Raw genomic sequence first — 19268 nt, forward strand, 5'->3', positions numbered from 1 at the left:
TTAAAGTAAAGGAGTTACAATCACCTTAGCGCTACGACAATCGTAAGTCCATGTTAAAGTAAAGGAGTTACAATCACCTTAGCGCTACGACAATCGTAAGTCCATGTTAAAGTAAGGGAGTTACAATCACCTTAGCGCTACGACAATCGTACGTCCATGTTAAAGTATGGGAGTTAGAATCATCTTAGCGCTACGACAGTCGTAAGTGTATGTTAAAGTATGGGAGTTTCAATATATATAGTCTGGTTCATAATTATTGAGAATTTTTCTTCTTACTTTGAGCTATCCTAACACCTCAACTGATTCACTGATACTTAAAACTAAGTAATGGTATAAGGGAGGTAACTCATCTTGGCCTACTGAGTATAGTACAATTAGAGTTACCTCCCCTGAATTTGTAGCAGACGTCATTTTCCTCAGCACTGTCAACAATGTCTGCTGAAGATAAAAGAAGGTTGATTTTGGAGTTGTGTAATCAAGGAATTGATGATGTAAATACATTGGCAGAGAGAACAGGAACTCCTCTTTCTACTGTGTATAGGATTAGGAAGAATTTTAAAGAGGGAAAGGATTTGGGGCACCAGAAAGGAGCAGGGAGACCCAGAAAATTGGACTTCTCAGATCGCGTCCGCCTGGGAATTTTAGCGTCTAAAAAGCAAAGGGCAAGCATCTCCAACATCAGGTATGAAATGATAGAAAGGGGATCAACAGTTGTTTCAAAATCTACAGTTAGAAGAAATTTGATTGATGTTGGATGGGAGAAAAAGACTGGAATTCCTTCTCCTCTCATGAAACAAGAACATAAAGATAGGCGTGTTGAGTGGTGTTTGGCACATGAAAACTTTGACTGGGAAAATGTGATTTTAACTGATGAAAGCTCAATATGGGTATATCCCAATAATGTGAAAATATGGACAAAGTCTGCGTCAGCACCGTTGTATCGACGACCTAAATACAGCCCAAAGTTTCATGTATGGGGAGGGATATCCTTATTAGGAACGACCCCGCTGTGTGTGTTTGAGGGAAATCTGACAAGTCAACGTTACACTAACATATTAGATAATTTTCTCCTTCCAAGTGCACATGTGTTTTATGGAAATGACTGGATTTTGCAGCAAGATAATGATCCTAAACACACCGCAAAACATGCCAAGCAGTGGTTTCAGGAGAAAAATGTGACTGCATTACAATTTCCTGCATATAGTACTGATTTAAATCCCATTGAGAACATTTGGGGGATGATGAAGGAATGTGTGAATCAAAAGGGGTTGACAAAAATCGAAGACATGAAGAGAGAAGTGGTCCGATACTGGGACAGCATAACTCACGAGACACTAACCTCTCTGATAGGAAATATGCCTACCCGTCTTAGACTGTGCCGTGAAGCTCAAGGAGACTTGATAAAATATTAAATTGTTACCTACACAACATGAAAAGGTCAGTTCACTTTCACAATACATTCAATTTTATCTGATTTGTTCTTGTTTAATAATATGAAATGCTTTAGCTATTCTCAATAATTTTGAACCATACTGTACATGAAAAACTGAATCCACAACACGTGTCTTCTTTGTTTTGTATGTATAGTTTGTAAAGACAGATATTCAAACTTACGTCCACGTAGTATGCAGGTATTTGTGACATTAAAGCAGTTAGGTTGATTATTTCTTGGATATGTTTGACATAATACCGTTACGAAACCTTCTCCAGACCCACAAAACGGCAAGGACAAACACGGCGGCAGCTACAACAGCTCCTCCAACAGCGGCCATGTAGAGGTCTGATCAAAGTATCAAGGACATATAATATCACGCAATGTTTACATTACCAAGGTTCTCATTACTAGCTGAGTATGTTTACTACTGTTACAAAACATTTCGGACAGAATCATTTGTCAACATGACTGGGGAACTTATTTTCCTGTTCTTTCTCTCACCCTAAGCTGTCACAGCTGTTCATACCTGAGGTTAGCAATATAGACGGTATGGTTTCTAATGCACAGTTCATAAATCTTACTTAATGGAGTTAATAATCCTAAAGCGAAGGAAGCGTTACATGCGTCAGCAAGGCAATCTCAGGTTTACCGTTTTGTATATCCTTCATGTTGTTATCAGGAATCGACGTCTCCAGTGTTGAAGATTGTAAGCAAAACCCACATGTCGATGTTCTCACAGTTGATACCTCTGGCAAGAAAATTCGATAGCAACATTTTCATGTCTCAACGTGGCGGATGATAAGCAAAAGATCAATCATTCTATCCCGACAGCTGAATATTTGTTAATATATGAATGGTGATTAGATACGTGCAAAATATGTAATTCACTATCCATAACTTTTAGAGCAGGTTGCCGATGTAGATTATAGGACTTGATAACCGTAATCGAAAATCGATCTATTATCGATAATTACCGTGGAGGTAACTTTGTGCAAAAATGACAAAAATGTCTGAAGTAAATATATATATCACACCACTCATGGGCGGTGACATGTTTATACATAGGTCACTGACAAAACGGCAACCTGAACATTACTCACGTGCAGCCCGTAATAAAACACTTTGTGTGTTGCGTGAGTAAATTAAAACTATATTCTGTCACAAAATATAATGTGCGATATTACCGATGTCACTAATTTCATTTCGATAATCTGTAACACATCTTTTCTGTCGGCGACTATCGATCTGTTAGCTAGTAACCTCATGTTTAAGACGAAAACAAAAAGTACTTACGTATAATCAAATGGACACTCCTTGCTCGTGTAAATTGTGCTACGTTATAAACACTGTTGTTCTCACAAAACCACACAGATCCACTGTCTAAGGTAGAGTTTATTGTGAGAGTTGCATTGTGTTGGTGGGTGTCACAGCTTATTGTGATACGTTCTGCCATGTACCTGTACGAAGATGAGCTCGATCTCCCTAACGTGCAGTTGTTATGCTGTCCTGGCTCATAATTGCTACTGAAAGCCATAGTATCATTCAGATACCAGTTCATAGCACGACTACCACTATTTCTGTTGCCGCATGTTAAGGTGAAAAGGCCACCTTCTGTTGCTGTAGATGGTGAAGCAGTCAGAAGCAAGCTACCTGCAACATAGATACTTTGACATTGATGATGAGGGACAGTGGACAAAAGACGCCCGGATGATGCTATATTTAGTATGGAATCGAAAACATCAAGTGTGTTTTATTGTGTTAATTGAGTGTGTGTTTTCGTTCATGGTTTATTTTTCGTTTTATTTTTTAAATTTTTGTTGTTTTCTGGTTTGGGGGCTTTTTTTGTTTTTGGTCTTTTCTCTATTTGTGTGGCTGTTCCATGAGTGCACATAGTCGATACTTTTTCATCGGTACCCTTTAAGGTCTCTATAGCTGAATGACCAGCAAGATTTCTCATCTTCTCGCGATGACACCATTCAATACCAGCGATGTATGGTAAATTATACAAACAACATGTTACATAAATTATACCTTCTGATAATTTTGTAGTGTAGTGATATGCAGTCACACCTACCTCCACTGGAAGGAACAATGCTATAACATAACAACACGACTGTTAACAGATTGTCCATTTTCCCTGTCAGATGTCCCGATACTCAAAACTTCCAAAATTTCAATACCGACTATGAAAATCCTGAAATTGTCAAACGTCTGGTCATCTCACACAAGCACAGTGAAAATATCCATCCTCTAATTATTCCACCGAGAAACACAAAAACACATGCTGTTGTCACTGTCCTACTATCTCACATGAAAGATTGCCTTGGACTTGTGTATCGACTTCACGATTTGTTCATACCATATACACAGTCAACCAGGACCTGTACTAATGAAAACCGTTATCATTAACTCGTATAGGACGGTATATGTCTATTCCATGGAGGTTTGGGTATTGTAACACGCACGTCTGGATAATAGATTCATCCCGCATCTGGATTGTGATTCATTTACTCGCGGGATGAATCAGGACAAAGTTGATTTTCTGTCATTTGCCCCTAAAATATTCTGTTCACAGTGCACATTGTGACTTATCTCGCTAACATGCTCATACCAGCAGGAAGTTTTCCGTCATTGCATTATCACTTGTAGCAGCCGTTACGTCTCTAAATACAGTAATAAATTGTGCGGGTGGTCTTAACACGGTCATTATGCTCCTCATCAAGCTCAGGTACCCTTGTCGCCTCTACACTCAGCCCACGGAGTTGTATATTTCATTTTTTGCAGAGTAGTCTTACAAGTCTACAACCATGCAAACACAATCTGTAAAAGAACGTTCGCATCCTTCTCCCCAAATTACAGTTTTAACTGACGACTCACACGTGGGTGAACAATAATAAATCCATGATACACTGAACGACGATCTTGAGTTTTCTTCAGTATCCGACCTCTCTTTGTGAATGACCTCCTTGATGATCAGTTGTATATTTTGTCATATATTGTGATATTTACATGGATTAATTAGTCTATTAAAGATATCAACTTAATAAACTGAAATGAAAGTATCCCTGTCGCTGGCAATGCTTGATATAGCAACCGTTGCGTCACAAATACTTTGTATTTAGCAATTCTGTTTATTCTTGATACCTTCTTCAAAGGGAAGCTACTCTCAAGCTATTCATGCTTAACTGTGGCATGGTATCTCATTCAGCTAGCACTCTCAAAGCACCTGAAGTCTGGTCTAGTACAAACAGTCACACATACACACATATACACGTCTTCATGTGCACGAAACGTTAAATCCCATTTCACCTCACCTGTTTTTATTCGATCACACCATAACCTGTGAGTGACTGATTTTAGTATATAAATGACCTTCTTATTTGTCAGCCTTTATCCTTATTTGACCTCAATTGTAAACCAAAAGCCACTGTGTTCTGTACTCTGATTGGTTGAAAAACGTGATCAAATGGTATTAGCTTCCCGGAAACAGCAAGACTATTCACTGCGTATTGACACGTAAACAATTGTTTTGTTGTGTCATCAACAGTGGTGACGTCATTCAAGTCATATTGTGACGTAAAGTTAGAATGACGTCACAAATGAGCAACTCCAGATGCTACCATGGGAACCAGCTGAAACGGCTAGCTGATGACACTTCACTGCTGGACCCCTACTCGATGTAAACGAGTGCAGACAGTAAAACCCCTTTGGTTTACCTTTTTGCTTACAATGTCGATAAACATCATGTGTTGGCCAATTTCCGGGTGTTATTTAGTATCTGAGTCTCCTAAAGGATACATATCAGTTTATCCTGGCTTGAAACAAGCTAACCAATTTAGTAGTGTGTGCCAGTCTGGTGTGTCAGATATATACGTCATATATCAGTAGATTTCTATTTCTGTTCTTTAACGCCACACTCAGCAATACTCCAGCAATATGGTGGCGGTCTGCAAACTTCCAACAGACAATCCAGTGATCAACAGCATGAGCAGCGATCTACGCGACTGGGATACGATGACATCTGTCTACCGAGTCACCTGACCGCCCAATCCGGTTATTAGCCTCTTACAACAGGAATGAGTTGCTGAAAACCAATACGAAACCACATCTTCCCGAGTCTCTTTGATACTGAGAGATGTTTTAAATGTTTTGTTTCCAAATCGGTCCAATGCTAATTTGATTTTTCAGCTGGAAATAGCAAGCTTGTTTTATTTGTCATTTCAGCAATGTGTCACTGTTAGAAAACTCAGTGCAAACTTACGGAATGTGAAAACAGGAGAATACAAGACATCTGAAGCAAATGATTCCTTTGGTACATGTTTTATCAATGAATACTTCAATGTTTACTACTATATTGCATTTAAGTTTGTTGTCGGCCATATACCCACATGTCATCTTCTTTGTACATTTGAAGAGTTCAATGAATACAAATTACACTGACCCGTGAAGATACTGGGTAGAATAGGCCTTCAGCAACCTATGCCTGCCATAAAAGGCGATTGGGTTTGTCGTACGAGGCGACTAGCGGGATCGGGTGGTAAGGCTCGATGACTTGGTTGGTACATGTCATGGGTTCCCAATTGCTCATATCTATGCTCCTGTTGTTGATCACTGAAGTGTCTAGTCCAGCCGCGATTATTTAAAGGCCGACGCCATATAGCTGGAATATTTCAAACATTGTTGTGTACGGCCTAAAACTGAACTCACTCACTCCAGCTATGTGCGAGCGGTCTGTAAATCTGGACCAGACCATCCAGTGAGATTATACTGCCTGCAGGCCATTCTGCAGTTCTGAAGTTCTTGAAACAAGTTATTCTCCGTTCGGTGTCATGATGCATAAAATAAAAATAAAGTTATTTTCAGGAAGACATATGTTTTTGGTTTGTTTGTTTATTCTGACCGTACGGTACTCTGGAATCCTAGATGGTCCATCGCCGCGTTGTCGCCAGTGAAAGAAAACATGCAAAAAGCGTTATAAAGTGCGACAGCTTGGTGATCTATTTACGCAATTGGGATACGATACATCTCAACTGTCGTCAGCCCGTTACTGGTCAATTACTGACTACGATTCTGTCATCAGATCGTTACTGGTCACTTACTAACTACTGTTATGTCATCAGGCCGTTACTGGTCACTTACTAACTACTGTTATGTCATCAGGCCGTTACTGGTCACTTACTAACTACTGTTATGTCATCAGGCCGTTACTGGTCACTTACTAACTACTGTTATGTCATCAGACCGTTACTGGTCACTTACTAACTACTGTTATGTCATCAGGCCGTTACTGGTCACTTACTAACTACTGTTATGTCATCAGGCCGTTACTGGTCACTTACTAACTACTGTTATGTCATCAGGCCGTTACTGGTCACTTACTAACTACTGTTATGTCATCAGGCCGTTACTGGTCACTTACTAACTACTGTTATGTCATCAGGCCGTTACTGGTCACTTACTAACTACTGTTATGTCATCAGGCCGTTACTGGTCACTTACTAACTACTGTTATGTCATCAGGCCGTTACTGGTCACTTACTAACTACTGTTATGTCATCAGACCGTTACTGGTCACTTACTAACTACTGTTATGTCATCAGACCGTTACTGGACAATGGCTGACAACCATAACGGAGGCAATTACAGAAAATGACTTGACAATCTTTACCAGTCTAACGTTTGATGCAGATCTAGCTTTTGAAACAAATGTTCGGTTTTACCAGCTGCACAGTTGTTGTCATGTTTCGATGTTTGTATTCTGACCCGGTATTTGTGACTAACTGTGAAAATCTGTTTACGGATCTAAGTTTTTTATAAGCAAGGAGTGTATATGAAATATGATTTGGCATTTACTCACCGTTGACAACTCCGGTCACACGCCACCCCGCCACCAATACAAACATGTATAAATTATCCATTCCCTACTCTGTGACAAGCAGAAAGGAAACTGCAGATTGTCGTGTGCATAGATAATACGTTACTGCAGTACGTAGTGGGACAGTAACATATGCAAGTATATCACCTATCTCGGAGTCGTCCACACTACATTTCTATTGAGCTGGTGAAAGCAGTCGGTACTTCAACGGGCAATGTTCAACCGGTTGCAATGCAGACTGAGACGTATAACAGGGTTGAAGGTTTACGCATGCCATATACATGAGTTGACCAGATAGTAGGGTTTGTAAAAGTATTCAAGTACTAAGGACCGAGTTGGGTTTGGATGCACCTTCATGTTCCCGGTGAGGGAACCACGTGAGACCTCGTGTTCTTTCTTGATAAGGGAATGCATTCTAGCTGTTGTTCTTGTAGAGATTGTCAAGTCATTTTCTGTAATTGCCTCCGTTATGGTAGTCAGTCATGGTAATACTATGTTCTGTCTTGTTTTCTCGACGCTGTCAGTAACATTCCAGCTATATGACGGTGGCCTGTACTTACTCGACTCTGGACCAGATAATGCAGTCATTGACATCATTAGAAGCGGTCTACGCAACACGGACCATTGGCACTTGCAGCCGACACTCACTCACTCACTCACTCACTCACTATGGCAGGAATTGCTACAAACGGTACAAAGATGTATCGAAAATAAAAGAAGCTGTTACCTATAAAGTTTGTTCAGTACAAGAATTGCCCCTAGTTACTACATAACGTGCGTGGACTAACGCTGAACACCAAGATTCACTTTCCCTACCTTGCCCTTTCTGAAACCATCGGGAAACCACTTTTGTATATTTCGTTTGTTTGTGTATCAGTAGTCCAGCTGTGTGACCTGTAAAGATTCGGGGTAGAATAGGTCTTCAACCACATGCTTGCCATAAAATGCGACGATGCTTGTCATACGAGGCGACAAGCGGTATCGGGTGGTCAGACTCGCTGACTTCTTTATTAAATGTCATCGTTTCTCAGATCAATGCTCATGTCGTTGATCACTGGATTATCTGGTTCAGACTTGATTATTTACAGACCGTCGCCATATAGCTGGAATATTGCTAAGTGCAGTTTTAAACTAAACTCACTCGCTCAGATTACACGTAACCTATGGAAAATAACAGCTACGACTGTTTGTCATAACTCCCAACAAGATTAATGTAATCAGCAACATTCATATTATCCACAAACGTCTAAATCCACGATATCTCGCTTTATTATTCCGAAGGAAACTTGCTCTGCACTGTTTGCATTGAAAGCGCATACAATACAACAAAAACTACACAACGCACAAAATATGAGGTTTAAATGATGAATATATGACTACTTAACATTCAAGGCTATATGGTGGTGACATTAAAATGTTTGCTGAGGAACATTATATCATTATATCAATGTAACAGCCTGAAACAATCGATAACGTATTATAAAAAGATCAACAAACATTTAGAAATTCATTTAAAGCACTGATGCTTGCTGGAATTAAAGAACTTCGAGTCCTGTTTGTCCTGACTATTGGCAGTTGTCGGCCAGAAGGAAGAAGTTGAAATTCAGGAAATAAGACATGAGGGCTTTCATTTAAAATTTTACGTGCTTTCTTTTCTATTTGTTACTTGTAAATAGTGGTGATCTCTTGTATTATAAGTCCAAAACTTTTATTTGCTCTGTAATCAATTTTGGAAAGTTTACATCAATTTTGAACAGACAGAACTCCCATACCAGCAATGAACATTGAAAATGAAAATACTTTGAATAAAAAAAACAACTGATAAAATAATGACAATATGGCTGAGTCAGTCTTAAAATAACGAAGACGACATAAAAACTACAGCCGCTTTAGTCCTTCATTGTACATCAGTAATACTGTTCCAGGTAACCTTACAATCTATCACTGTGCCAAGATACTTATATTCCTCAGCTCCATCTTTGGTTTCGTTATTAGTGGTAATTGGCAACAGCTTATATTTATTGTTACGAAAATCAATAATCAGCTCTTTAGTTTTCTTAACATTAGACTTAAGGAAGTTGATGTTACACCAGTCAAGAATGTTTGTGATTTCTGAGCGATAGTCATTCTCAGTGCGGCGTCATCTGCAAAGTTTACAGTTACACATTGTGACACACTGCTGATACCGGCATTTGTGTATAAAATAAATAGAAGCGGAGAAAGAACACATCCATTCCTGGATGTTATAAACAATTAACAACTATGTGTGTACAAATATATTTACAAATGTATGTGTAAACTATATTTGTAAAAATATGTATACAACTATATGTGTACAAATATATTTACAAATGTATGCGTAAACTATATTTGTAAAAATATGTATACAACTATATGTGTACAAATATATTTACAAATGTATGTGTAAACTATATTTGTAAAAATATGTATACAACTATATGTGTACAAATATATTTACAAATGTATGTGTAAACTATATTTGTAAAAATATGTATACAACTATATGTGTACAAATATATTTACAAATGTATGTGTAAACTATATTTGTAAAAATATGTATGCAACTATATGTGTACAAATATATTTACAAATGTATGTGTAAACTATATTTGTAAAAATATGTATACAACTATATGTGTACAAATATATTTACAAATGTATGTGTAAACTATATTTGTAAAAATATGTATACAACTATATGTGTACAAATATATTTACAAATGTATGTGTAAACTATATTTGTAAAAATATGTATACAACTATATGTGTACAAATATATTTACAAATGTATGTGTAAACTATATTTGTAAAAATATGTATACAACTATATGTGTACAAATATATTTACAAATGTATGTGTAAACTATATTTGTAAAAATATGTATACAACTATATGTGTACAAATATATTTACAAATGTATGTGTAAACTATATTTGTAAAAATATGTATACAACTATATGTGTACAAATATATTTACAAATGTATGTGTAAACTATATTTGTAAAAATATGTATACAACTATGTGTGTACAAATATATTTACAAATGTATGTGTAAAACTATATTTGTAAAAATATGTATACAGCTATATGTGTACAAATATATTTACAAATGTATGTGTAAAACTATATTTGTAAAAATATGTATACAACTATGTGTGTACAAATATATTTACAAATGTATGTGTAAAACTATATTTGTAAAAATATGTATACAACTATATGTGTACAACTATGTGTACAACGATGTATACGACTACATGTTACAACTATGCATACAGATATGTGTACAAGTATGTATACAAATATGTGTACAACTATCTATGAAAATATGTGTACAGCTACGTGTACAGCTATGTATACTTGAATGGCGGAGACTTGGACGTTATCACAGGTGATTTATGGACATTCAGTCCGCAGTATAGAGAGACTGTATCACACCGCGATCACACAGCTTCGTCAGTCTCCAACACTATCTGAATTTAGTCAAGGTTTTCTTTATTTACTTGTTCCAAATGAGTAGTCCACCTAAAATGAACAATTAGATTCACTAGAATGTGCACCTCGGCACCAGGGGTGATATAAAGCCTAGACATTGAAACCAGCTTCAAATAGAAAAGCAATGCACAATTATCAGCATGGCCAAACGTAGAACGTGTCATCATGACACCATGGCTATGTTGTGGAATATCTCCAACTTTTCACAAGAAAAGAGGGGCCCTCCCAGCAGCATTGTTCCCCACAGAGCTGTAATAAGGTGTATCCCCAGCAGTAGCAGTCAAATCGTTGGTAACACCGACAACTTCTGTATTGACGTAGTTCGGTTCCTGAGTCCAATGCTCAACTGGACAATATAGGTGCCCCGTGTCTTCATTATGACATGTAGAGTCGTACACGTTGGCATCTGGAAGATGAACAATGCGTCTAGATATGGCGCTATAAAGAATAAATGGTTTACTTTGAATGTGTGTGTGTGTGTGTGTGTGTGTGTGTGTGTGTGTGTGTGTGTGTGTGTGTGTGTGTGTGTGTGTGTGTGTGTGTGTGTGTGTGTGTGTGTGTGTGTGTGTGTGTGTGTGTGCGTGTGTGTGTGTGTGTTTGTGTGTGTTTTATTTTTGGCGTGGTTATTTTTACTGTTTTGGGGGTTTTGTTTGTTTTGAATTTGTTTTGTTTTGTTTTGTTTATTTGTTGTGTAGTTATTTTTTTAAGATACACAAAGTCAATACAAAAGGATTAATTCGGTTCCTGAAATTAAACAGGTGACTTGAAAAAAGTACTTAAGCAGTACGAAATACTGTATTTAGCAAGCATACCATTTTACTCTTGCTTATTCCTAGTTCCTTCGACAACCTGAGGGCATTTACAAATGATGTTACGTTTGAGTGACGTTGTGGTACCGCCATTAGACGTTATTCGTTTTGGTGTAAATAAAGTGGTCTCGTTGTATTTGGCTGACACTTATAAACAAATGTTATTCTAGGTCACAAATTTAGTGGGAAGAAAAACAATCCTGACCTCTTTTCCTGCACGTTTTAAACCATATGATGAAGATGACGACACACACGATGCTACCAGCCACAACGCCACCCACACTTGAAGCCACGAAGTACAGGACATCACGTGATACGTCGCAATCTGCGAAGATGATGTCAATGTCAGACATGCTTGGTTCTGGGAATGTCATACTATATGATCAGACCAGCATTGTAGATGGTGCTGAATCATACGTATATGCTACAACCTGAGATATTTACCCACACTGCACATTGTACTAAATCATACACATATGCTACAGTCCGAGACGTCTGCACACCCTCAACATTGTACTTAATCACACATACGTACTATTACCTGAGACATCTGAGCACATTGCACATTGTACTAAATCATACACATATGCTACAGTCCGAGACGTCTGCACACCCTCAACATTGTACTTAATCACACATACGTACTATTACCTGAGACATCTGAGCACATTGCACATTGTACTAAATCATACACATATGCTACAGTCTGAGACGTCTGCACACCCTCAACATTGTACTTAATCACACATACGTACTATTACCTGAGACATCTGAGCACATTGCACATTGTACTAAATCATGCACATATGCTACAGTCTGAGACATCTGCACACCCTCAACATTGTACTTAATCACACATACGTACTATTACCTGAGACATCTGAGCACATTGCACATTGTACTAAATCATACACATATGCTACAGTCTGAGACATCTGCACACCCTCAACATTGTACTTAATCACACATACGTACTATTACCTGAGACATCTGAGCACATTGCACATTGTACTAAATCATGCACATATGCTACAGTCTGAGACATCTGCACACCCTCAACATTGTACTTAATCACACATACGTACTATTACCTGAGACATCTGAGCACATTGCACATTGTACTAAATCATACACATATGCTACAGTCTGAGACATCTGCACACCCTCAACATTGTACTTAATCACACATACGTACTATTACCTGAGACATCTGAGCACATTGCACATTGTACTAAATCATACACATATAGTCTGGTTCATAATTATTGAGAATTTTTCATCTTACTTTGAGCTATCCTAGCACCTCAACTGATTCACTGATGCTTAAAACTAAGTAATGGTATAAGGGAGGTAACTCATCTTGGCCTACTGAGTATAGTACAATTAGAGTTACCTCCCCTGAATTTGTAGCAGACGTCATTTTCCTCAGCACTGTCAACAATGTCTGCTGAAGATAAAAGAAGGTTGATTTTTGAGTTGTGTAATCAAGGAATTGATGATGTAAATACATTGGCAGAGAGAACAAGAACTCCTCTTTCTACTGTGTATAGGATTGGGAAGAATTTTAAAGAGGGAAAGGATTTGGGGCACCAGAAAGGAGCAGGGAGACCCAGAAAATTGGACTTCTCAGATCGCGTCCGGCTGGGAATTTTAGCGTCTAAAAAGCAAAGGGCAAGCATCTCCAACATCAGGTATGAAATGATAGAAAGGGGATCAACAGTTGTATCAAAATCTACAGTTAGAAGAAATTTGATTGATCTTGGATGGGAGAAAAAGACTGGAATTCCTTCTCCTCTCATGAAACAAGAACATAAAGACAGGCGTGTTGAGTGGTGTTTGGCACATGAAAACTTTGACTGGGAAAATGTGATTTTTACTGATGAAAGCTCAATATGGGTATATCCCAATAATGTGAAAATATGGACAAAGTCTGCGTCAGCACCGTTGTATCGACGACCTAAATACAGCCCAAAGTTTCATGTATGGGGAGGGATATCCTTATTAGGAACGACCCCGCTGTGTGTGTTTGAGGGAAATCTGACAAGTCAACGCTACACTAACATATTAGATAATTTTCTCCTTCCAGATGCACATGTGTTTTATGGAAATGATTGGATTTTGCAGCAAGATAATGATCCTAAACACACCGCAAAACATGCCAAGCAGTGGTTTCAGGAGAAAAATGTGACTGCATTACCATTTCTTGCATATAGTCCTGACTTAAATCCCATTGAGAACATTTGGGGGATGATGAAGGAATGTGTGAATCAAAAGGGGTTGACAAAAATTGAACACATGAAGAGAGAAGTGGTCCGATACTGGGACAGCATAACTCACAAGACACTAACCTCTCTGATAGGAAGTATGCCTACCCGTCTTAGACTGTGCCGTGAAGCTCAAGGAGACTTGATAAAATATTAAATCGTTACCTACACAATGTGAAAAGGTCAGTTCACTTTCACAATACATTCAATTTTATCTGATCTGTTCTCGTTTAATAATATGAAATGCTTTCGCTATTCTCAATAATTTTGAACCATACTGTATGCTACAGTCTGAGACATCTGCACACCCTCAACATTGTACTTAATCACACATACGTACTATTACCTGAGACATCTGAGCACATTGCACATTGTACTAAATCATACACATATGCTACAGTCTGAGACATCTGCACACCCTCAACATTGTACTTAATCACACATACGTACTATTACCTGAGACATCTGAGCACATTGCACATTGTACTAAATCATACACATATGCTACAATCTGAGACATCTGCACACCCTCAACATTGTACTTAATCACACATACGTGCTATTACCTGAGACATCTGAGCACATTGCACATTGTACTAAATCATGCACATATGCTACAGTCTGAGACATCTGCACACCCTCAACATTGTACTTAATCACACATACGTACTATTACCTGAGACATCTGAGCACATTGCACATTGTACTAAATCATACACATATGCTACAGTCTGAGACATCTGCACACCCTCAACATTGTACTTAATCACACATACGTACTATTACCTGAGACATCTGAGCACATTGCACATTGTACTAAATCATACATATATGCTACAGTCTGAGACATCTGCACACCCTCAACATTGTACTTAATCACACATACGTGCTATTGCCTGAGACATCTGAGCATATTGCACATTGTACTAAATCATACATATATGCTACAATCTGAGACATCTGCACACCCTCAACATTATGCTTAATCATACGTAAATGCTACAATCTTAGACATCTGCACACATTTGCACATTGTGCTTAATCATACATATATGCTACAATATGCTATATTTATGTACGTTGTACTTAATCTTACATCTATTCCACTATCTGAGCCATCTACATACATTTTAGCTGAGGTGGGCCCATCTTCAAGTTCACTGATTGTATTTACGACATGTCAAATATGCAGAATGATGCGACGTACCTGGTTTATGAGTCTGGATGCTGGTTGTGTCAGTAGTTGCTAATGATGATACATCTGTAATCCTTGTAGTTGTAGTACGAAGCGGATTGTCCTTGACGTCTAGTGGAATGTACACATTCTTTATAAATGACCTTTATCATTGATCCAATGTTCACTTTATGTATGTTTGACGATGGCTAAAGTGTTCTCACCAGATAAAGTCAACATGCCATGCTAATAATGTGTTTCATGTCCAGCATCACCCACAACGAGAATGGGAAGACAAACAAAATACACATAATTGAGAATCGTGTCTAACAAAATCATCATTTTCTTTTGTAACCTATGTCATGTCATATCAAAATATAGGTCATATTGTTAAAGGTTTAAATTAGAGACATAGTCTACTTTCTTCACAAACGAGTTCTTAAGCATTGAAGATAAAGAAAAATCAAATTGTCATTTTTTTTAAGCAGTGCCCCGTGGTATTAGTAGTTTGTGCTTGCAGCATACTTTTCCGAGTAGACGTGTTATAGCAAAAGATGCCAGTCTCCTGCAAATCACCCTACGTGTGACTCAGGACCTGCCAGTCAAGCCCCGTAAATGCTTGGTTGCCAGCCTGTCAGTAAAAGATTCTACTCTCATGCAATATACAACATGACTACCCTCTAGTACTCACTTATTGCCACTATATTGCTCGTGCTTGTGTCTTTGCAGCACCAAGAAGTACCGTTATCTATAGTGGCGTTGATCCTGATGGTCACATTGTGTTGGAGAGCATCGCAGTGAGCACTGATGCGCCCGGACCGGTAGCTGGTCTTGACACGGGAGTCAATATCACAGGTATTGGATAAACTGGAGAAAATGGATACAATTCCTGTCTCAAAGACCTCAGTGCCATCGCGAATCCAAGACACTTCTTTGTAGTCTTCTGTCGATTTGATGCAGACCATGGTCAGCAGTTCACCATCAGTGGCTGTTGATGGGAAACTCTTCAAAACGGTCCGGGCTAAAAGACAATGTCTAATGTCTTAAAGAAACCTTGTACTGAAACGTCAGCTGAAAACGTTCTTATTTGTTACGCCAAACCAAAATATGGCAGCTTAATAAAGAACCTGGATAGAATAGACAATCAGTTGCAAAGTCAGCGTTAGCAATCAACTATAAGCATCTAACAATGATCTGTCTCTTTTTACAAAGTATAAATGTTGACATGAAACAAGGGGGGAAAATGACAGTCATCAGATTTTCATTTGTATGCGAGACAGGAATATGACTGCACATCGCTGTTTCCTTGTGTCAAACACTGCATGACTTTGCTCGATGTGGTTATTCATATGCCTCTGACTATCCTGTCATTACTCATCCCGACACTAAGAACAACGTCCTCCCAACGCTATAGTCCCCGACAACCTCGCCGTCAGTGTCACAGTGGGTAGATATCTATGGTAAATGTGATACATGAACATATCTATTTTCAGTATATCTATTTAAAAAAAAGCAATTTCGGGGTTTTATATAAATTACCCCTTAATTTACCTTTGCTTCTAACTGGATCGTGCATTCTGCGGTACTGACATAACTGGTCCCGGGGTAGAATAGGCTTTCAGCAACCAATGCTTGCCATAAAAGGCGACTATGCTTGTCGGGATCGGGTGGTCAAGCTCGATGACTTGGTTCACACATGTCATCGGTTCCCAATTGCGCAGATCGATGCTCATGTTGTTGATCACTGTATTGTCTGGTCCAGACTCGATTATTTACAGACCGTCGCCCTGTAGCTGGAATCTTGCTGAGTGCGGTGTAAAACTAAATTCACTCACTCACTTAGCTTCAACATGTGTTTATTACATCCAGTGTAACTGATTAGTCTTAGATACGTCGGAAGGGGTGTCGGCCTAAAGAGAGATCTGAATCAGATAGGGGCAAGATGATCGAAAAGGGAGTTTTCATTCACTGGATTGCCGGTTCGATTATTTTCAGATCGTGACTGTGCAACGGAAACACTGAGTCAGTAATGCAGTCAAATTTAACGGCATATGCCCTGCATGTTTTCATTATTTAATCATGCACATTAGCCTGAAACATCTATATGAGGTATTCTTCCACAAAGCCTTTGAGTGTGTTAGACATATTGGCAGACAAATCGTAAAATGCCAAACTTGTATGGGATTGGGTTCAATTTATTTTAAGTGTACAAAAAGGTCAAGAAAAGCACATTATTCCGATTTATATCACGATTTATATCTTAGAAAGTTTTACATCTGTCTAAAGTCTGTACATCACTTCGTATTATAATGTAAACTGTACAGGTTTCAAAGAGAGGAACTTCTTAAATTTCAGAAGTACTGTAAAACGTGACACTACAATTACACAAGGATTAAGGTCATTAAGGCTACTGCGAAGTGCAGATATGATTATTCAGCGGAATGAATGCGTTTGTGTCTTCAAACTTCTCTACTCATCAATCAAAACGTTTTGAGTGACCACTCTTTTTCTCTTCTCTCTTAACTTTCGTATACTATCTTTGTTTTAGTTCTTCTCAAGATGTGTCAAATTGAAAATGCATGTATGTACACCCGTGCTAGTGGGTATTTGAAGTTATCCCCAATCTCTTTCACGTTTATGAATAAACTATGTTTAAATGAAATCAGTCTGTGCATATCAATGAGTGAATCTGCTTTTACGTCGCATTGGGCAGAAATGATCACATCGTTGCCATGTAAGAAGTCCAACTTACGTCCACGCCATGAAGGGAGAATACTTTACCCACAAGGCCACCGTTTCGCCCTTGTAAGATATACACGGAATGCTCCTTGTGAAGTGCGTGTGTGAGTATGTAGGTGTGAGATACATGATATCACGCACATGTCTCCTACGTTTGTCTTATTAGTCCCATGCCGTATTATATGTTGGAGAGGTCGACATGACTTGTAAGATCTAACCGCTATTTGTAAAACACAGGCCCATATCAAAAAACAATTTGAAACACTTACCTTTGACCTTGCTAATTCTATTCAAGGCACATAGCAACAGCACCAACATCATTTGAGTTTGCATTGCGAAACAACAGCATATAACAAACTTTCTTGACCAGAGGTTACAGACGTTTAGTTCCAGCACGGACTCTCTGCGCCAGTTGCCACTAGATGTTTACATATCACCACGTGACAGATCATTAAATAAAGATCCTCATTCAGAGAGCCTGTTACAAGGATGTCATTAATCGGAAACCACTTGGGTGTACATATTTAGATTGCGCAAGTTTGTTGTACTCCTGTTACTTCTTGGGTATTCCATGGAAAAAATATGGCAATATTGATTCTTAGTAAATTTCTTTTCTTTTTTTTTTGTTGCAAAAAACAAGTATGTTTCGTCAGTACATTGACAATACACAAGGATCTGATGTTTCGTTTCGGTGTGATACTAAGTATAGATCAGTCGTCAATAAGGCCAAGAGGATGACAAGCAAAATGACTCATCCTTATAACATATAGGTTACTGAGGTCACTGCTGTGGGTGTTATCACGTACGACAAATGTGTATGTCTGTGTCTGTCTGTCTGTCTGTGCGTGCTTGCGTATGTACATGTATATGTGTTTATGTGTACTTGCTTTGAGAGTCTAAATATACTTGCATGTGTACATGGGTTTACATTTGTGTATGTGCCTGCGTTCATGCGGTCTGAAAGCTAATTTTGAAACACATTGTATGTACAGGTAAGCTATTCTCTCACTTAACCAGACTATGTTCTGTACCTTTCGTCAAATGTAAAAGGCGTTTGTGTGTTTTGTTGTTTCCAAGTCATTAGCTTTTCCCCGAAGTGAGAGATTCTACCTTTATTGAAGAAAGTGCATTCCAAGCCTGTTTATTGGCTACTCTTCCACTGGGAGTGTGGTTGATGTGGCAATATTAGATGTAGAGACTAACATGTCATATCATACGTTCCCTAATACTGAAGGTCTGATTCATATGGAATCGCATGCGTAACGCTCGAAGATCACGCAGCGGAAAGTGTGATTGTTGTACTGACATTCCTTCTTTCTCCGATATTCTGACTCACACATGATGATTCTCCTTCTGGATACTTACAACATATAGAACAACGGAATATTTTTCAAATGTATTATAATTACTCAGCTGGCAGAATCGCATTGTTATATCCAGAGTGTGATATACCC

General features: G+C 38.4%; 1 protein-coding gene across 1 annotated transcript in view; it reads right to left on the bottom strand.

The window, feature by feature from the left end:
- LOC137292078 (uncharacterized) overlaps nucleotides 1-19268 on the bottom strand; it is a 365314-nt gene that overhangs the window by 264964 nt on the left and 81082 nt on the right. The gene's annotated exons all lie outside the window — the stretch shown is intronic.

This window comes from Haliotis asinina, chromosome 1 (genome assembly GCF_037392515.1).
Source record: "Haliotis asinina isolate JCU_RB_2024 chromosome 1, JCU_Hal_asi_v2, whole genome shotgun sequence".
Taxonomy (NCBI): domain Eukaryota; kingdom Metazoa; phylum Mollusca; class Gastropoda; order Lepetellida; family Haliotidae; genus Haliotis; species Haliotis asinina.